We start from the raw sequence: 21,406 nt of genomic DNA on the forward strand, positions 1-21,406 counted from the left end.
ATCCAACTTCATTATTTATTCGAAATATCACGAGAAAATAACTCTAGATTCAAAAGGCTCGTCTGTCAGCAAAACGGAATCCCAATTTCAAGCCCGTTGCTAAGGCAGTTTCATTTCGGAAGCACTTTGTGTCCCACTAACTACTTGTACGGTTTTCGTGTACGCCTAGGTGCCGGAATTTTGCTCCGCGGAATTTCTTTTACATGCCAGTAAATATCTACCGACACGCGACTGACGTATTTAGTACTTCAAATACCACCAGATTGAGCCAGGGTCGAACCTGTCAAATTGGGCTAAGAAACCAGACCGGCTTTTAAGAATTGAACTAAAATAGGATGTAGTAGGTCGACATAATACAGGACGGAGATTAATAGCTATCAATATGCTTGTACTTGAAGAAATTCGTCAGAGATGTGAATGTTTATGAGTCGCGAACATTTTGTAAGCCGTCGCTCTGTGCTAAAACCGCGAACTTCGCAATGCTTTCCCTTAAGACTGGTCACACCTCCCAGCCACGTATGGATATGCAGTCCATCGAAATATTTTCACCGGGCGAGTTGGCCGTGCGGTTAGAAGCGTCTGTGAGCTTGCATTCGGGAGATAGTGGGTTTGAATCCCACTGTCGGCAGCCCTGAAGATGGCTTTCCGTGGTTTCCCATTTTCACCCCAGGGCTGTACCTTAATTAATGCCACGGCCGCTTCCTTCCAAATCCTAGGCCTTACTATCCCATCGTCGCCACGAAACCTATCTGTGTCGGTGCGACGTAAAACCACTAGCCAAAAAAAAAAAACCATTGAGTTTATTTTCCTATGCACGTATGTAAAGGAAAATGAACCTTACTGTACCGTGCTTCAGGAATGTACCCATTCCTAGAGTATGAATATTTAAGATTGATTTTTCCTTTACACTGTAGCAGAGGCAAATGTTCTGATGGACTGCATATCCATATGTGGTTGAGAGGCGTGACCAGTCTTAAGAGAAATAATGTATAGGAAAAGCGTTGTCATTTTCGAGGTTTTGGCGCATCAGTGACGAAGTTTCCTCCGAATCGCAAGAATGCGAAAGAAAGCAGCAAGAATAGAAGACAAAGATGAAATGAAATACTGCCACCTTGTGAATTGATCGCACTATGGTGTTATTCTGCACAATAAGAAGCACTTAAGAAAGAATGGTTCCAAATGATCTTCAGAAACAAAGTTATCTTCTTACCAAAAAAAGCCTAAAGACGGTATATCGCAACATTAACTGAACACATCAAAATCATAATTTAGTGAAGGCCAACCTAAAGCATTTCTCAAAGCGGGAATTTGTAGATGTGCATGAAAACCTCACGACTTGGCAACTCAGGCAAGAAAATAATACGAGGGGCGTACTATGTTATTTTACACTTTATTTTTTGTACGTCCAAGTATGATTCACATTTCACTTTTGAAGGTGTAACTAGGGCCTTGTTCCGCCGTTTGGTAACAGCACATGCACATGGGCCAACGAATTCACTCGTCATAGCCATTTCATAACAACACTGTCAGTGTAGGAGCAGGCAACACGGAAAGCAACCGTCAGGGACAGCGCTATAGGACTTGGTTCCTATGGAAAGAAGGCGTGACCACTGCAGACATTTATCCGCGCTTAGTGGCAGTCTGTGGAGAACATGCGCCGTCACGGAAAACAGTTTACAACCGAGTGGAAGGTTGGAAAACAGCGCGCACATCGGTGGACAAGGGAACCACTTCCGGAAAGAATGTGACTGTGTCAACACCAGCCAACATTGCCCGGGTCGAACGCGTCATCCAAGGAAACAAATGCATCACATTTACGGAAATGGAGGCAACCACGGGAATTAGCCGAAACACCCTGCAGCGGATCGTGCACGGCCACTTACAGTTGGGGAAGGTGCCATCAACGTGGGTCACTAGACTCTTGTATGCAGACAAAAAGCAGAGGCACATGCGCAGATAACTTTTGCAACACCATGATCAATATCCAGCAGACTTCATGGCTAGGTCTGTGACTGTTGATGAGATGTGGCTCTATTACCATGAGCCACAAACGAAACAACAATCGATGCAATCGATGCTGCCACACCCACCGTACTCTCCCGACTTGGCACCAAGTGATTATCACCTGTTCGGGAACATGGAGAAATCGAAAGAATAATTTCAGGACTGTCTGGAGAGACTGACACATCGATGACAAAAGTGCATACAGTTACAAGGAGATTATGTTGAGAAGGGTGACGTGTAATGAACTTCATTTGGGTAGAAGAAAATAAAGAGAAAAACAATATAGTATGCCCTTCGTATTTTAAAAGAAAAATCTGGTGGTGTCAAGGACAGTTCTCAAAGAACGATGAAACCAAATATTAGCACAAAACAGTTCTTTCCTAACTTTTTAAAGTCGCACAAACAGATTGAAGGTTTTTGGCGATGCAAGGACTGGGAAGAAAGCGGCATTTGTCTGGTGTGAGGATGGGAAACCACGGAAAACCGTCTTCAGGGCTACTGACTGTGGGGTACGAACACACAATCTCCCGAATACAAGTCCACACCTACTCGACCCAAATCACACGGCTAACTCGCTCGGTACAACAAATATTTAAGTGCAACTATCGCAAACGACAGAAGTGGCTGGAGTAACACAGAAATTTAACAGTACGTATGATCCTCGTGTACAGCCTCCGTGCCTCAGGCGGCCCGCGCACCGGACTCTAAACGCCGGGTTCTGTGGTTCGAATCCTGGTCACACCACGAGTGAATTCTGCGGGACAAAGCGGAGGCGGGACAGGTTTCTCTCCGGGTATTCCGGCTTTCCCTGCCACCTTTCATTCCAGAAACACTCTCCAATATCATTTCATTTCGTCTATCGGTCATTAATCATCGTTCCAGACGAGTGCGACAGGCTCCAGCAGCCGACACAGTTCCTGTCCCCGCCGCTAGATGTGGTTTCATTCATTCCATTCCTGACCCGCTCGAATGACTCGAATGTAAATTTCATTCTCATAGATATTCATAGCGCCCGTAATGCAATAATGGTCTTAGATAATTATTTTATAAGCACTTTCAAAATTATGTCTATAATGACATACGCAGCAGAAATCTGAAAAAATTACTAAGAGAGATGGGAGTAGAGAACAGGCACCTGAAAAGAAGTTCCTGAGGAGTATGGTGCAGAGGACAAGGACGGATAGAGTGAGAAATGAAGACGTACGAAAAGAGTAAATGTTAATTACGTAATTTGTTTCTACGTTCCACTAACTACTTTTACGGTTTCCGGAGACGCCGAGATGTTGGAATTTAGTCCTTCAGGCGTACTTTGAGTCCAGAATCATTTTGTTGACTACAAATGCTGTGCCAAGGTGGGGGGCAGTTTGTATGACACGTTTACCAGGTTTACCCTTGAAGATCCTGTAACCTTCAGATTCAAAGGCCTGCTCATCTGTAAATCTCGTTTCCTGAATTGCTGCAATCAAAATTTGCTGTTCTGATAGGATATCTGTGAGATGTTTCAGTTTTCCTACCTTCTGTAGAGAATTGGCATTAAAGGTAGCAAAGAAATTCTTTGCTCTATATTTGATCTTTCATGGAGTCTCCGATACCTCCGAGCATGTCGGTGCAGGCTCCCCAGAATCCGAAGGCCCGCTAACGTCGTACAAGACGACGGTGGATTGGTTACCACCTGGGGTAGTAGCTTTACCTGAAATTTCCTCCATGCTTTTTTCACAAATGAAAAACTGTAGACTGGGGTCGGTGATATTTCGCACCGACCAAGGTACTAATAAGGTTGTGCGCCTTGGAGCCCCAAGCACTGATCGGTTATTATTAGAGGCCTGATTTTTATGCAGTAACAGATTAGAATGCAAACTACCAGAAGAGAGTACCCAGTATAGTCAAATCTGCGCTACGGTTATGAGTTTCGCATAAACATTAGGGGTTCGGCCCATCCGAACTCCTATATTTTATGTCACACTCACTACATAACGAAAGAACGGGCTAGACGACACCTCCTAATAACCACATTAACTTGCATTCTCTAACTGCATAAAGTCCGGCTCCATGGCTAAATGGTTAGCGTGCTGGCTTTTGGTCACAGGTGCCTCCGTCCACGATCATATCTTTCCCTAACCTTTTCATGAGAAACTCGGCAGGGTCGGGAATTTTAATCATAATTGGTTAATTCCGCTGGCGCGGGATCTGGGTGTATGTGTCGTCTCCACCATCTTTTTCATCCTCATCACGACGCGCAGATCGCCTACGGGTGTCATATCAAAAGACGGGCATCTGGCGAGCCAAAGTTGTCCTAAGACACTTCCAGCACTGAAATCCATACGCCATTTAATTACTGCATAAAACTCCGTAGGTCTAATGATGATCATGAATCGAATGTTTGTCAATGCTGCACATCCTCGGAATGTAGAAGTATTTAAGAGTTAATGCGGAAACCTAGATATTAGAACAAGGCCTATCCTCTGTAGTTGCCACACGCCAGATGTGTTGTTGTTCACGCTGTTGTACATCCCTGGACACTGGGCAGTACGTGAGAGGCCGTGGAGGAACGTGATGAATGCCCAAGTTCAGTCTCGCAATCTCTCAGACCGCGGAGAAAGGTGGCATTGGACAGTGAATACGAATAACAACTCTTCCAGAAGTAGATCAGACGCTAAAACGCAAGCTAACAGGCAAGTCTGCGTACGGTTTTGGTTAATCACAAACGAATATAACATTCCTGCAATGGAAGCTGCCTCTGTGGATCACTGGTAGGGTATCTGCCTCAGGATCCCAAGATAGTGAGTTCAAATCCAGCAGAGGTAGTCAGATTTTTAATCATAAGAATTTATTGCAGTCAAATAACCATAAAAGATGCATATTTGCATAATATGTAACCTTATACATTACAAACAGGTTGTTGAATTATAACATGTTTAATATATAAAAGCAGACAAATTTTATATAACGATATACCTAAATAGTCGTCTAAAACTATTTTTTTTTTTTTTTTACAATTGGCTTTACGTCGCACCCACACAGATAGGTCTTTTGGTGACTATGGGTTGGGAAGGGTCTAGGATTATGAAGGAAGCGGCCGAGGCCTTAATTAAGGTACAACTCTAGCATTTGCCAGGTGTCAAAATGGGAAACCACGGAAAACCATGTTCAGGGCTGCTAACGCTTGTGTTCGAACCCACTATCCCTCGAATGCAAGCTCACAGCTACGCAGTCGTAACAAAACGCCTAACTTGGTCGGATTTTAAATATTATTAAGCATAATGCACATATATAATATAACATGAAATCTACACAAGCATTACATGTAATATCGGTAGCGGATCATGTACATCATTCACAAATTCTTCACAAGTCTTGAGCAAATACACTGCAAGATTCTGCTCTGTTGGAACAGGTCATTAAGTGATAAAGAGAACAGGGCATGTCACAAAGTCGGCAGATAGAGTCATCACTTGGAGTGTGAAAACCCTTCCTCAGACATATCTTCTCATGAAACTTTTCGATGCCAAAGCGCGTGTATATGTGGCGTAATGTGTAGTTAGGCCCTCTCCAGACACCAGCCTTTGCTACTTCCGTGCTGAAGGACTCTGCTGGTATCTGTTGTGCTTTTTTTGTCGTCTTTATTCTAGTACCTTGATCAATGCAACAGTCTCCGATAGTCTAAATATAGACTTAATGGCCTCCAAAAGAAAGATTCATTAGCCATTGCATATGTGAATCAGTTTTATGTATATTTTGAAAAATAAGGAATTAGTTTCAGAAATCTGGCTTTTATATTTTGCAATCTACTCAAGTTTGGAGCAGTCAATTTTGGGCATAATAACTTGATACCGTACGTGATTACTGGTGCAATTTTAAGTTTGAATACAAAAAAAGGACATAGTACATCTACTGTTGTTCTAAAAGTTACGGATGACGTAAGAAAAGCAATGGACGAACGTAAAGTGACCGTGCTCATTCTACTATACTTCAGCAGTGCTTTTGACACTATCAGTACGGACATATTAATAGCGAAATTGCATTCCTTTCATCTTAGCCACGCTGCTCTCAAATTGTTCGCTTCGTACCTCCATAACCGACGACAGTGTGTTGTCATGAATGATAAGAGAACGGAGTGGAAGTACAAAGTTAATGGTGTGCCACAAGGTTCTATACTCGGCCCCCTGTTATTTATTTTATATTTGAATGACATCTCTTCTAAGTTGAAAAACTGCAACTACCATCTCTATGCCGACGACCTTCAAATTTACTGCCACACAAAAGTGAATGACATAAATGCAGCTATTAAAAATATGAACCGAAACTTAGAGCAGATCAGCTGTTATGCAGCTGAGAATTCTCTCTCTATCAACCCAACGAAAACACAAGCTATCATACTAGGGCAGAGAAAACTGCTTGCCCATCTACACAGTCTACAAATTCCAGTCATTCAACTAAATGGCGTTGCTATCCCATTCTGTAAATCAGCAAAAAGCCTTGGAGTCACTATAAATGAAACTTTAAACTGGGATGAGCATGTCACTAACGTATGCAGGAAAGTTCACTCATCACTTCATCCCCTTAAGATTCACCAGACCGTATTACCTCTCAACTTAAAAATAAAACTGGTTCAAACATTGATACTTCCAATTTTTTACTATTGTGATGTTGTGTTGCTGGATGCTACCAGTGAGAAAATAGGAAATTGCAGAGAGCTTTAAACTCCTGCATTATATTTATTTTTTATTGAATTTTGCCTCCCATGTATCCCCTTTTTATGCACAACTTTCTTGGTTAAAAGTAGAGCAGCAGAGGAATCACCATGTATCAACCCTTATTTATCGACTCTTGACTGAAAATATACCTGAACATCTCTCCAGTAAGTTCCGTTTTCTATACTCATTTCATGACCGTGACACGCGATCTGGGTCAACAATTGCAATACCTCCACATCATACATCTGCCTTCAGTAATTCTTTCCTTGTGTCGGGCGCTAGAATATGGAATGCTTTACCTCCTGAAATTAGAAATTGTTCCTCATTAATTACCTTCAAAAGACAGTCCAAATATTTCCTCTTGAATACGTAGGCTGCATCATGTAGTTATGTGTGAATGTGTGAGTGAATATCTGGAGTAAATAGTTCCCAAAAGTTTACATAAATTACTGTTATATTTTATGATTTCCACCTAGAGTAGTTAATATTGAATTTATTTTTCTAATTTTAGACTTAGGGTGTAATCTTTTAGTTTTAGAATATATTAAGTTATATTACTATTATATTATATACTCTGTGTTAAGATTGAATATTAAGTTTGGATTCAGTATTAAGCCGCATAATGTGGTTAAGTGTAAGAGAGGGCCAAGAGCCCTAACTTCGCCACAAATAAAGACATCAATAAATAATTAAATAAATAAAAACTAAAATTTACTGTAGTCTACAAATGATTTAATAATAATAATAATAATAATAATAATAATAATAATAATAATAATAATAATAGTTATTTTGCTATATGTCCCACTAACAACTTTTTCGGTTTTCGGAGACGCCGAGGTGCCGGAATTTAGTCCCGCAGGAGTTCTTTTACGTGCCCGTAAATCTACCGACACGAGCTGACGTATTTGAGCACCTTCAAATGCCACCGGACTGAGCCAGGATCGAACCTGCCAAGTTAGGGTCAGAAGGCCAGCGCCTCAACCGTCTGAGCCACTCAGTCCGGCTACAAATGATTTTGCCCTCTTTTCGCTGTGAGTTATGTGATATTTGTAATTGTATTTGTTACATAGCATACATTCACATTTCTGTTCGTGGAGCTTATTTTCCTATTGCATATTTTGTGATGGTGTCGGTAAACTGCAGGTCTCGCTAGTGCCGATCTCCTTAGCTCACCTTCGATCATGGCTTCAGTGGCGTAGAATTCTCAAGCAATTCATTGCCGCTTTTCTTTCCTTATCTCTAGTAATATTGTGACCACTGCTTGGTGGAGGCATTGTAGGCAGCAACTCTTCTATGTAGAACGGTTCTATTAGTAGTTCTATGCTAATGTGGACTGGGTCGTTCACCGAACGAGTTGGCCGTGCAATCAGAGACGGGAAGTTGTGAGCTTGCATTCGGGAGATAGTGGGTTTGAACCCATGGTTTCCCATTTCCATACCTATCAAATGCTGGGGCTGTACTTTAAGTAAGGCCACGGTCGCTCTCTTCGCACTCCTAGCCCTTTCCTATCGCATCGTCGCCATAAAACCTCTCTGTACAACGTAAACAAAAAAAATGAAATGGCGTATGGCTTTTGTGCCAGGGTGTGTCCGAGAACTTCAGCTCGTCAGATGCAGGACTTTTAATTTGACCTCCACGTCGGGATGAGGATGAAATGATGATGAAGATGACACATACACCCAGCCCCCGTGCCAGCGAAATTAACCAATTATGGTTAAAATTCCCGACCCTGCCGGGAATCGAACCCGGGACCCCTGTGACCAAAGACCAGCACAGCTAACCATTTAGCCATGGAGCCAGACTGTACAACGTAAAGCAGACTGAAGAAAAGTTATCATAGTTCAAGCCCTTCAGGCAAGCAACTCAATGTTGAAAACCTCCTAGGGATAGGAGCTACGAATTTTAGGTCAATAAAATATAATGAAGTATGAGAATATATTCTTTATTTATTCCTAAATATTACAATCCTTTCTTTAATCATCGTTATCCGGTCCATTAGGTTAGCAGTTTGCCGTTTTTTTCTACCACTACGATCGCTAATGTGAGTCTTTTTCCTTTTTCTTTTTTGGTAGGGGCTTTACATCGCACCGAAACAGATAGGTCTTATGGCGACGATGGGATAGGAAAGGCCTAGGAGTTGGAAGGAAGCGGCCGTGGCCGTAATTAAGGTACATCCCAAGCATTTGCCTGGTGTGAAAATGGGAAACCACGGAAAACCATGTTCAGGGCTGCCGATAGTGGGATTCGAACCTACTATCTCCCGGATGCAAGCTCACAGCCACGCGCCTATACGCGCACGGCCAACTCGCCCGGTCTAATGTGAGTCAATTCAGAGTTTCGCTTAAGCCCTTACAAGTACATTCGGTGTGGACATTTTTCAAAAATCAAAATACGCCTTAGGGTATTGAACCAAGGAACACGTTACAGAAAGAATTATGTAAATAAGTTAATTTGGCTAGAATTTGAATCAGAATTAAAACGAATAAAGAAACAAACGATTTTAAGCTGTTTTTCTGGAACAGTATTTAGGACGGAGGTGCTTTTCAAAACAGTTTTTCTTAATTTGATGGAGCTAAGCAAGACTCACAATTTGGAACATTTTCCGGGCCCTTCAGCTCTTGAAATTTCAACACAGCTAATAAATATTTTCAACAATAAATGTAAGTCGTTCTCGCTACTCCCAGAACACTTGTCAGATATCTGGATTTGACCTTCTCTAAACTGACAAGGTTTGTTTCACCATATTCACCATATTAGTTCTATTGTATAGAACCTTAGCCTACAAGGAAATTTCTTGCTAACTCAGCATTCGTTGCTGCCGGTTCATCCGCGTGTGCGATTTTTTCACTAACTAACGGTTGCAAAAGTTGGAAAATATACATTTTATTTATTTTGTTCCGAAAAATAAGAAAACCATTTAAAAGCTTATATGAGACCATTTATTCCTTTTCCGGTTATTTTTCACGAAAAACATGAAAGGTGAAAAGGAACTATTTGTATATTATGTCACTTTACGTTCCACAACCATTCCTCTCCTCCTCCTGCATAGAGGAGCACATTAACTTACGCTCCGTGATAAGAATGGGCAGCTGCAGTCTTCGAATATTCCAAGGTTCAAATCACAGTTTCGACACTCAATGTGAGTTTCATGAAGAATGAAAGTATGAGAGAGTCTTCAAGTCCTGGGGTACCCAATATTTGTGCCAAATACGATGGCAATGACACCCAAAGAGTCTGGCATTGCTTATACCTTCCCAGATAATATGCTCATGTTGACGGATCATGTGACTATATACTAAATAATTTCATTCCTCTCCTGAAGAGAGAGACGGGCTTCCTAGATGGTCACACCGTTTCTCGGACCAGGAGATTTATATCGAAGATATTATTATCATCATCAGAACAGGAGCAATAATAAAATATAACCTAATTTTTGCCGTCATTTGGTCTGCGTATTTACTGTACCATACCTTGTCTGCTTATTGCTTTAATCCATAATGCCCTAGATGGCTCTTGGCATGGGAATTCATGGAAACTAGTTCCAGGAACTTTATTTCTAGAGCCTTGTTTACAAAACGGTACGCAACAGTACACCATTGTAATATAATTGACGTATTTTATCAATACGACGTCGCCAGTAAGCATACAACGTGTAGAAATACCGCCAACCGAGGTGTTCATGTGAGGTTGAATTGCAGCGCCTCTAGCGGCAAATACAGCATCCACAGGGCGGACAGCTATGAGTGGCTATTGGGCAGGCCTTGTAGTCCTTGTAGGCTAAGAATAGAATCAATATGGTGAAAGACTCACATTAGCGCTCGTAGTGGTCTTTAAGTAAAACAACTGACTTACAATAGCGCTCGTAGTGGCAGAACAAGGCAAACTGCTAATCAAATCCACGGCCGGCTTGATGCGTCGCTCTAGTTACCTCCCAGCGAGAGATCCAGTCGGCCGTGTCTAACGGACCCCGATAACAATGAAAACAGGATTGTAATTTTTAGGAATAAAGGATATATTCCCATACTTTATATTTTATTTACCTAAAATTCGTAACTCATATCCCTAGGACGTTTTCAACATTGAATTGCTTGCCTGAAGGGCTACAACTGTGGATTTTGTTTATTTCCCTTACATGGATCCTGAACGAGTTGCATGTTGTCAGAACTGTGATCCCTTAGTATTTACTAATAATAATGTTATTTGCTTCACGTTCCACTAACTACTTTTACGGTCTTAGGAGACGCCGAGGTGCCGGAATTTAGTCCCGCAGGAGTTTTTACATGCCAGTAAATCTAACAACATGAGGCTGTCATATTTGAGCACCTTCAAATACCACCGGACTGAGCCAGGATCGAACCTGCCAAGTTGGGGTTAGAAGGCCAGCGCCTTAACCGTCTGAGCTACTCAGCCCGGCCTTAGTATTTAAAAGCGTTAATTTTCTTTCTCTTCTCTCCTATTGACACAGGGTCATTTATTGGTGGTTTTTGCCCTCTCAGGAATATCATGTGGACTGTCGGATATTTGAAGGGCGGGAAAAAAGTCCATGCCTTACGATGTCTGCATGTAGAAAATCTCAGGTGGAACATTTGGTGTTTAACTGAGAAAATCCATTAAAACTCAGCAATAGATGCCCGAGAGAGATTCGGTTTACTCTGCCTAGAGTAAAACGCAACCTAGAAAAGGACGAGCAGACCATCAAATGGCGGCCTCACTGGAGATAGATACACATGTTCCTCAGACAGACCTATGGCAACCAGAGTTGAACTATGTACACTAGGTCAGTAGCGTCATCTTCTCACTGTGCGCTTTTTCCTGTAAATAAGAGCTTGAGAAAATCTCCTATGAAGTGAACCACGCTCTGCTACACAAGCCAGAATTAAAGTCCTTGAACTGGCCGGAAAACTAACTCAGGGCCTTGGAATAAAAGACAGCACGCTAGCTCTACATCACAGGGAAGTGAATATAAGGAACACCACTACTCGGCTGATAAGGTTTTGCACCAAGAACTTGCTATTAAATACAGACTGGTTGATGAAAGACTTCCCCATTTTAAGTACAGCCCTCAAACTGTACTCGAAAATGACGTGATCAAAATCTACTGGGACCGAGAAATTATCATAGATAAGACGACTATCCACAACAGACCGCATAAAGTGTTGTTAGAGAAGGAAACAAAACGTGTCACTCTGATCGACATACAGAAGCTGTCACGAACATCGGGAACCTCCATGAAGTATACCGAGAAAATCAATAAGTATACACCATTAGCAGAACATATTCAAAGACTACGGCACTGTGAAGAGATGATAATTGTACAATCATCCTTTCAAGTACAGCTGCTATACGTAAAATTCTGATGGAAGGACTGAAGAAGTTGGGTGTCATCACCAACAAGACCATGCAGAAGGTGGTGGTCACTTCCACGACCGCAAGAGGAGGACGAGGAAAATAATCTGGAGCACAGGATTATCGATATGGAATATTTTGGACTTGCAATTTTGTACCTCAGTAGAATTCCCCATGCGTTTCTCTGATCGCTTTTATCCGTAAATTGATCTTTGTTTCTAAAAACTTATCCAAGGGAATTGTATGAAATTTTCAGGGTTCCTATATATCCCTTATAATGCGATGAAGCAGCCTTTTTATGCTTATAAAATTATAATTTTTGAAGTTGCTACAATATAAACACTATTTTTCATAAGATTATGCCACAGGCATATCTCCTTATGACTAGAAAGTCGAAACTGTTCTCATCACAAAAGTTTTCCAATAAATGTACATGAAGTGATAGAATATCAAAGATTAAATTGGTAAAATTTAGGAACTGTAAGTTGGTAGCCCTGTTATATTTGGACTTGAAATTTATTTTCTATTAGGAGTTATAAGCATTGAGTATCTGGACAAAATTTCAGAGAAAATCATGGAAGCATTTCTGAGAAAATGGAGTTCGAAAAGATGTCAGACCTTTGGGAGATAGTTTAAGAAACGCTCCCCCTTTGTATTTCTTATGGAGTTCCTCAGGGTTCAGTGTTCGATCCAATAGCAATGTATGCGCTATGTGGGTTACTGTGAGGCGTGGCGAGATGTTGTTGCTCAAGTTCCTTAACAGCTCTATTACTTCACATTCCTGCACGAAGTACCTCCCAAAGCTACCTGTTCTAAAAGTGTAGGCAACACAATAATAACATATCCCAAGATGGAACATGTTTTGTTTTATATTCGTCTGCGCTCGAGGGAAGAGAAAGATCAAGCTCTTTAATTCAAGAGCTAGCTGCTGAAATTGGCAATGTTCCACCTTGCTATGTGCTACTGCAGCTGCTGGTAAACAAGAAAGTGGAAGAAAGAAAAGAGTTCAGCGCAGTTAAAGAGTTTGCCGAGCAAGTTGGCTGCATTCTGGAGACGACGGATTCTACATTAAGCCTAAGGATGAACTTCAGCAAATTACTATTTTACACCTCCTTCCTATTCCAAGTCCTTTCCTATCGAATCGTTGCTTAAAACTACGAATTTAGTGTGGCGTTAAACACCTCGAAAACAAATGCTGAAGAGTTTAGAACTAGGAAATTCTTCCTCAAAATGACGCCGCATGGAACCGCAACGAATGATATGAAAAGGAAATGGGATGATTTATAATGCTGAATACCCCTCATACACCCAGCCCCCGAGACATTAGAATTAACCAATTAAGGTTAAAATCCCCGACCCGGTCGGGAATCGAACCCGGAACCTTCTGAAGCGAAGGCCAGTACGCTTACCATTCAGCCAACGAGTCGGAGGCGAATGATATGAAAATGAATAATGGAAACCATACGTTAATTTCAATATTTTTAACTTAAAAATATAACAACCTCTTTATACTACCCATATATATTATGTAATAAATTATTTTGTAGAAGACAAATTCCATAAACATCAACAATATTGGAAACTAATTATTGCATCATCCTCCACACTTCAGCATTCTTAGAATAAACGCAATTCATTAAATTATCAAGTATTCTCTCATCCTTTTATTTTATGTTTAAATTAATTAAAAAGCTGGAACAGGAAGATAAATTCAAGTATTTACGATGTGTGTTCTCCTAGGATGGTAGTATAGTAAATGAGATTGAATCAAGGTGCAGTAAAGCTATGCAGTGAGCTCGCAGTTGCGATCAACAGTATTCTGTAAGAAGGAAGTCAGCTCTCGGACGAAACTATCTTTACATCGCTCTGTTTTCAGACCAAATTTTCTTTACAGGAGCGAAAGCTGGGTGGACTCAGAAAGTCTTATTCATAAGTTAGAAGTAAGAGACATGAAATTAGCGAGAAGGATTACTGGTATAAACAGTCAGGAACAATGGAAGGAAGGTATTCGGAATGAGGAGATAAAGGTTAAGTTAGGAATTAACTCGATGGATGAAGCTGTACGGATAAACCGGCTTCGGTGATGGGGTCATGTGCGGCAAATGGAGGCCACACAACTAGTTACAAACAGAGGATTGTGCCGGCGGTCAGTAAATTCACAGAGGCTAGCAGACTGAACGTTGAAGTGCAGAACAGTCTATAATGATGTGTGTGTGTATGTATGTATTCAGTTGACAATATTATGAAGAATGTTAGAGGGTTGGTCATATGATAATACGCAGAAATGAGCTCCTCTTCATAAAATAATGCAAACAGGAAAAATCAGATGACTATTTTTTTTAGAAGTTGCTTTACGTCACACCGACACAGACAGATCTTACGGCGACGATGGGATAGGAAAGGGTTAGGAATGGGAAGGAAGCAGCCGTGGCCTAAATTAAGGTACAGCCTCCAGCATTTGTCTGGTGTGGAAATGGGACCAGATTACTTCATAAAAAATACAACTACCTCTCCCATTCAGGTAGAGCATCCTCAAAGTCATGAATATAATCCTTCCTTTCAATCCCTACTGATCACAGCAACATCTATCCACAACAACGCAATCATAACACTCGCTCCACGATAGGATTTACCAGCTATAGTTCAGTAGTTTCCTTCCTCTACCTATTCGTATTAGACGAATATACCGACTATTATCTGATTTCATGCTGAGGCTTAACGAAGCAAATTACAGCTAAGTAATTTGATAGATATGTACATAACTGACAGTGTTCTAATTGAAGAACAATTAGTGACTGTAGGCGTGATATATGACCCGAGAAGTAACTTTTTCAGGAAGGGCATCCGGCTAAAATCTACTGTAAAATGATCCCAAGGGGCTCCAATGACACCAAAACTAAATGGGATAAGATGAAAATCCTGTGCATCCTTGAACGTTTTAACAATTAGTTTTGATACATTTTAGGAAGCGTCACAATTAACATGCAAATAAGGTACGTTTTATTATTGAAGTAAATGACGCATCTCTCTCTTTCCACTTCAACCATTTCACTGCTGGCCAAAAGTAGTAGTGAAATTAAATGATTCTGGATGGTTAATTTTTTTTACAATTTGATTTACGTCACACCGACACACAAGTTTTATGGCGACCATGGGACAGGAAAGGGATAGGACTGCGATGGAAAAGGTCTGGCCTTACTTAAGGTACAACCTCAGTATTTTTTCTGGTATGAAAATGGAAAACCACGGAAAAAGATCTCACAGTTGCGTGCCCCTAACCGTACCGCCAACTGGCTCGATACAGTATTTCCTATAAGATGATTTTATTAGTTTCTCACAGTGAATAGGTCAGTATCTTATTGTTGCTTGCAGATCATGAAAGCCCCTGTAGGAGTGGAAGGTAAAGGTTTCTCCTATTCGCAATCTCGATACAAATTGGAACAGAGTGGTTGAATCTATATACCGCCACTTGTGCTCTCAAGAATTAACCGGTCATCAGGGGGATCCGAACCCACAACCTCCAGATCTCTCGTCATTAGAGTAGTTAAGTATTAAACACGGCCTGATATGCTGAGAGTTTATTTGAACTACAAAAGATCTCTACCGGCATGTTAAGAATCCTTATACAGTAGCAAAGTTTCGGCACCGAGAAACATTTTAAGACAGTTAAATATATTCTGACTAGCTCTAGTGTATGTCATTGACGAGGCAATCTTAATAGCACGTGCAGAGTTATCTACTGTAACTCCCCAGCAGTAATCCCATCTGTCGGAGATGAGTGGCAGCAGAAGAGACTAATCACATCACAGCAATGGTAAATATAATGTTATTCTTGTTATTCACGACTCCCTCTTGCGTTCGTTCCTTTGCGATTTTTTCTCACTTTTATAATAATCATAACAATTTTTCTTGTCGATATTGACCGATCACCACGTGGGTTTACACCTTACGACAATCATAACCAAAAAATCATCGCCTGTTAATACTACTGAACAATATTCCCAATATTCGGCGTTGATGTGGACCAAGCAACAAAAGTCTAAATTCATGAATTCTATTATCATAGTCGGTATGGTAAAATTGTGTATAAGATATAAATGATCGGAAATTGGACTCTCTATAACTTCTGTTATGTAGTAATTTTCAAAAGGACCAATAACATGGATATTTAAAAGTTACGTTTTAGACGTCTAACCCTTAAACTACCATTTTATCCAATGTGAATAAAATTATTTATAGCCTAGAGTGTACTACCTTAAACTCAGTCTTTACATAACGATTTTCATTAAATTATGTGCACCCATTTTCTCGTGGTTCGACGTTGATAACGACTTAGCAACAAACACTGAAAATCATGAATATCTCTTGTCGTGGCCGGTATGGTAAAAATATATAAATTTAATTCCAAATAATTTTAATTATATAGTATTTATCGATAGGACCACTATTAACACAGATATTTGAGAATTAAATGATAGGATTTCCCCTAAACTACCATATCATTCAGCGTGAAAAAAATATAGATTGTAGTGTCTCATTCTCCGACTTTACAATACCGATTGTCATTAAATTCTATTCAGCCATTTTCTCGTGATGCCAGCACATATATACATACATACAGAGGGACATACATAGACGACTGAAAATTATAATGCGAATCTCCTTGTTAATGTGGACACGACTGACACAGAAATACCATTATTTTTTAAAATTCTGAGCAATGCACAGACAAAACTCTTATTTTTTATATATAGATGCCAACCACACAGGCTTACATGTTCTGAAATATATTAGCGGCAAAATTAGGGTCACGGCAGAATTACGTATTGATATTCGTTCGGACCCTCCGAAGGCATAGTAGTGAGTTTATCTTTCCAGTTATATTTAATAGACTCGCTTTCGCTCGTTGGGGGCTGCGCCCCCAAACCCCCAATTCCTCTATATTTCAAGTGCTCACATGGAAAACTACTGTGACGAAAAGGTACTTCGTTACGAAGAACGAATTCGCCACCAGACGGCGCATATATTCGCGTACATATTTGGTCCTCTAATATTTTCTCGTACCGTACAGTATATTCACGATTTATAGACGAGGTAGCGTTAAACGTTCCGACGTGGTGAAAATTACGTACGATTCTCACAAGATAAGAAATTATTTTCCTAACGTAACGGGGAGCTATAATCTTGAAACTTGGAAGGTTTATTGTGGTTGAAACGCTCTATATTTCCGTTATTTGATGTTTTGTCGTATCTGTTCGAGTTGACCGTAGATTGGTTTAGAACCTTGGATTAGGAGGACAGGGTTTACGTATTACTTTCGTTTTTCCATGTTTACAGGGTGCTAGAATCATGCATTTGGTCACTTGTGGCCCACAAACGTTCCAATGAGCCTGCCAAATTTCATGATTCTATCGGTCTTATAAGTGTGTAAAACAGTAAATTAATTACGGAAACTGTAAAAAATTGACGTTTAATCTGAAAAATGGAGTTCTATCCAAGGCATAAGGGATCATGATACGACTAAAATTCCCGGGACCGAAGTTGTAGAACCCTTCATGTTGGGATCCGAACGTCTTGTCCATTTGGCGGTACGACTTACAGTTTAGCCACCAAAATTATCGAAACGTTACTTAGCACCATACTGAAATTTGCTTCCAGATTTTGATAACTTCTGGAGATGAAAACGTTAAACAATTCAACTCCTTAGAATTTCTCCGTCGGTTGCAGGCCAAAGATGTAATTGCGGCAAATTTTAATTCTTTGGCGCACTGCAACATATCGTCCAAAATTTAGTTTAAGGCAAGGGAAGTAAAATTAACACAAAATCAACATATGGAACTTTTCCACAATACAGCCTATTTGCTATCATATTGTTAAATTTTAAGTTTCTAGCTCATGCCGAAGTGGGTAAACATTTATGCCAGCCAGTGAGCCAAACAGTTTTATATATATAATATAGAGCCAGGCAATGTGCACGCTAAATAGTGGAGACTTTGGTTAGGAAATTTATTGCGGAAAAACGGTACGTCGTATCAAAGTATGGATTGCGCCATCAGACGACCCCTTTAGTCTTCTACATTACTGTCTTAGGCCTTTTCTAGTATCTTGCGTATTTATACCAAGGAAGGAGGTGAACATATCGATCCATGTCAAATTTCGACAGCTTTAAACAAGTTGAAAAAATATTTTGCCAACTTAGCACACACCTACACTCTTGAAACTTGGCACGCTGGACGACAATATAATGACCTACAATTTTGGTTGTTTGAGGTTTTACCGTATCTCCATGGTCTTCACCATAAATTGATTACGGTACATACATTATGCTGAAATTAAGGTAGTGTTTCTTGGTAAGTTACTGTATTCCTTCAGTTTCCCATACATTCATAGCAGTAGAATAATCAAAGTTGCTCTACATATGGCCAATGGTCGTGTCAGGGAGCGTGCTGAATTTAGTGTCTATCTGTCTTATGAGTGTGTTAATCAGTAAAAAATGTATGGAAATTTAACAAAATTGATAAAAACCGGGGAAATGAAGGTCAGTCTAAGGTAGAAGGGGCCGAGATACGACAAAAAGTCATACGACCAAAATTGTAGATATCTTAATTTTAGGACGCGAAAGTGCAATCAGTTCATTGATAGCAATTACCGTTCAGCCACAAAATAGCTCTAAACGAAAGTCTGCATCGTCATTAAATTTGGCTTCATATTTCGATTTTTCAGTGGGTTAATTATTCAAAATTTGAACTTGTTGCGATTTCTTCGTCGGTTACAGGCTTGGATCTAGAGCATTGCCAAATATTAATTTTGTAGGGCACTGCATCATGGCGTCCGCCATTTTGTTTGGGGGGAGGGGTGCAGAGGATTTTGATTGGGTGGTGGAGGGGAAAATATGAGAAAATGGAATGTTTTGGAATTTTTTCTTGGCTTACAGCCCAATTTCTATCATATTGATTAATTTCAATTCCTGGATCATCTGGATGGGCCTAACACGAAATTTGAGTCTGATAATTTCATTGGGCGGGGAGAGGGCTAAATATGAAACATTTGAACTAAATTTGAATTTTTCCTTGGGTTGCAATCTAATAGCCATCACATCGCCGAATCTCAAGATCGTAAATCATCAGGAAGGCTCTAACAAAAAATTTGAGCTCGATATATTGATTGGTCGGGGGGGATTAAATATGAAAAATTTTAACTTTTTGGCATTTTCCTTGGGTTTCAGCCTAATAGCTATCAGATTGCCGAATTCCAATATTCTAGCGCATCTGGAACGGAAGGTTCTAAACCGAAATTTGAGTCCCATATTTTGATTCGGTGGGGGGATAAATATGAAAAATTTGAACTTTTTGGAATTTTCCCTTGGGTTGCAGCCTAATTTATATCAGATTGCCAAATTTCAAGTTCGTAGCTCATCTGGAAGGGTCTAACGCGAAATTTCAGTCCGATAATTTGATTGGACGGAAAAGCGGCTAAATATGAAACATTTCAACTTTTTAGAATTTTTCCCAAGGTTGCAGCTTAATAGCTATCAGATTACCGAATTCCAAGCTTCTAGCTCATCCGGAACTGAAGGGTCTTACCCAAAATTTGAGTCCGATATTTCAATTCGGTGGAGGCTAAATATGAAAATTTTGAACTTTTTGGAATTCTTAATTGGGTTACAGCCAAACAGCTATCAGGCAGCCGAATTTCAAGTTCCTAGCTCATATGGAAGGGTCTAACACGAAATTTCAGTCCGATATTTTGATTGGGCGGAAGGGGGCTAAATTTGAAAAATTTCAACTTTTCAGAATTTTTCCTTGGTTTGCAGCCTAATAGCTATTTGATTACCGAATTTCAAGTTCCTAGCTAATCTGCAAGGGTGTAACACCGAAATTTGAGTGATTCGGCGAAGGGGGGCTAAATACAAAAAATTTGAACTTTTTGGAATTTCCCCTTGGGACACACCCTAATAGCTATCAGATTGCCACATTTCAAGTTCCTAGCTCATCTGGAAGGGCCTAACATGAAATTTCACTCCGATATTTTGATTGGGCGGAAGGGGGGCTAAATATGAAAAATTTTCAACTTTTCGGAATTTTTCCTTGGGTTGCAGCCTAATAGCTATTTGATTGCCGAATTTCAAGTTCCTACCTAATCTGCAAGGGTGTAACACCGCAATTTGAGTGATTCGGCGAAGGGGGGCTAAATACAAAAAATTTGAACTTTTTGGAATTTTCCCTTGGGACACACCCTAATAGCTATCAGATTGCCACATCTCAAGTTCCTAGCTCATCTGGAAGGGCCTAACATGAAATTTCACTCCGATATTTTGATTGGGCGGAAGGGGGGCTAAATATGAAAAATTTTCAACTTTTCGGAATTTTTCCTTGGGTTGCAGCCTAATAGCTATTTGATTGCCGAATTTCAAGTTCCTAGCTAATCTGCAAGGGTGTAACACCGCAATTTGAGTGATTCGGCGAAGGGGGGCTAAATACCAAAAAATTTGAACTTTTTGGAATTTTCCCTTGGGACACACCCTAATAGCTATCAGATTGCCACATCTCAAGTTCCTAGCTCATCTGGAAGGGCCTAACATGAAATTTCACTCCGATATTTTGATTGGGCGGAAGGGGGGCTAAATATGAAAAATTTTCAACTTTTCGGAATTTTTCCTTGGGTTGCAGCCTAATAGCTATTTGATTGCCGAATTTCAAGTTCCTAGCTAATCTGCAAGGGTGTAACACCGAAATTTGAGTGATTCGGCGATGGGGGGCTAAATACCAAAAAATTGAACTTTTTGGAATTTCCCCTTGGGACACACCCTAATAGCTATCAGATTGCCACATTTCAAGTTCCTAGCTCATCTGGAAGGGCCTAACATGAAATTTTACTCCGATATTTTGATTGGGCGGAAGGGGGGCTAAATATGAAAAATTTTCAACTTTTCGGAATTTTTCCTTGGGTTGCAGCCTAATAGCTATTTGATTGCCTAATTTCAAGTTCCTAGCTCATCTGCAAGGGTGTAACACAAAATTTCAGTGTTTCGGCGAAGGGGGGGCTAATTACAAAAAATTTGAACTTTTTGGAATTTCCCCATGGGACACACCCTAATAGCTATCAGATTGCCACATTTCAAGTTCCTAGCTCATCTGGCAGGGTCTAACATGAAATTTCAGTCCGATAATTTGATTGGGCGGAAGGGGGGGTAAATATTAAAAATTTCAACTTTTTGGAATTTTTCCTTGGGTTGCAGCCTAAAAGCTATCAGACTGCCGAATTTCAAGTTCCTAGCTCACCTGGAAGTGGGCAAACATTAATGTCAGTGAGTCAGTCAGTCAGTCAGTCAGTCAGTTAGCCTTGCGGCTTTATATATA

Source organism: Anabrus simplex, chromosome 13 (genome assembly GCF_040414725.1).
Source record: "Anabrus simplex isolate iqAnaSimp1 chromosome 13, ASM4041472v1, whole genome shotgun sequence".
Lineage (NCBI taxonomy): Eukaryota > Metazoa > Arthropoda > Insecta > Orthoptera > Tettigoniidae > Anabrus > Anabrus simplex.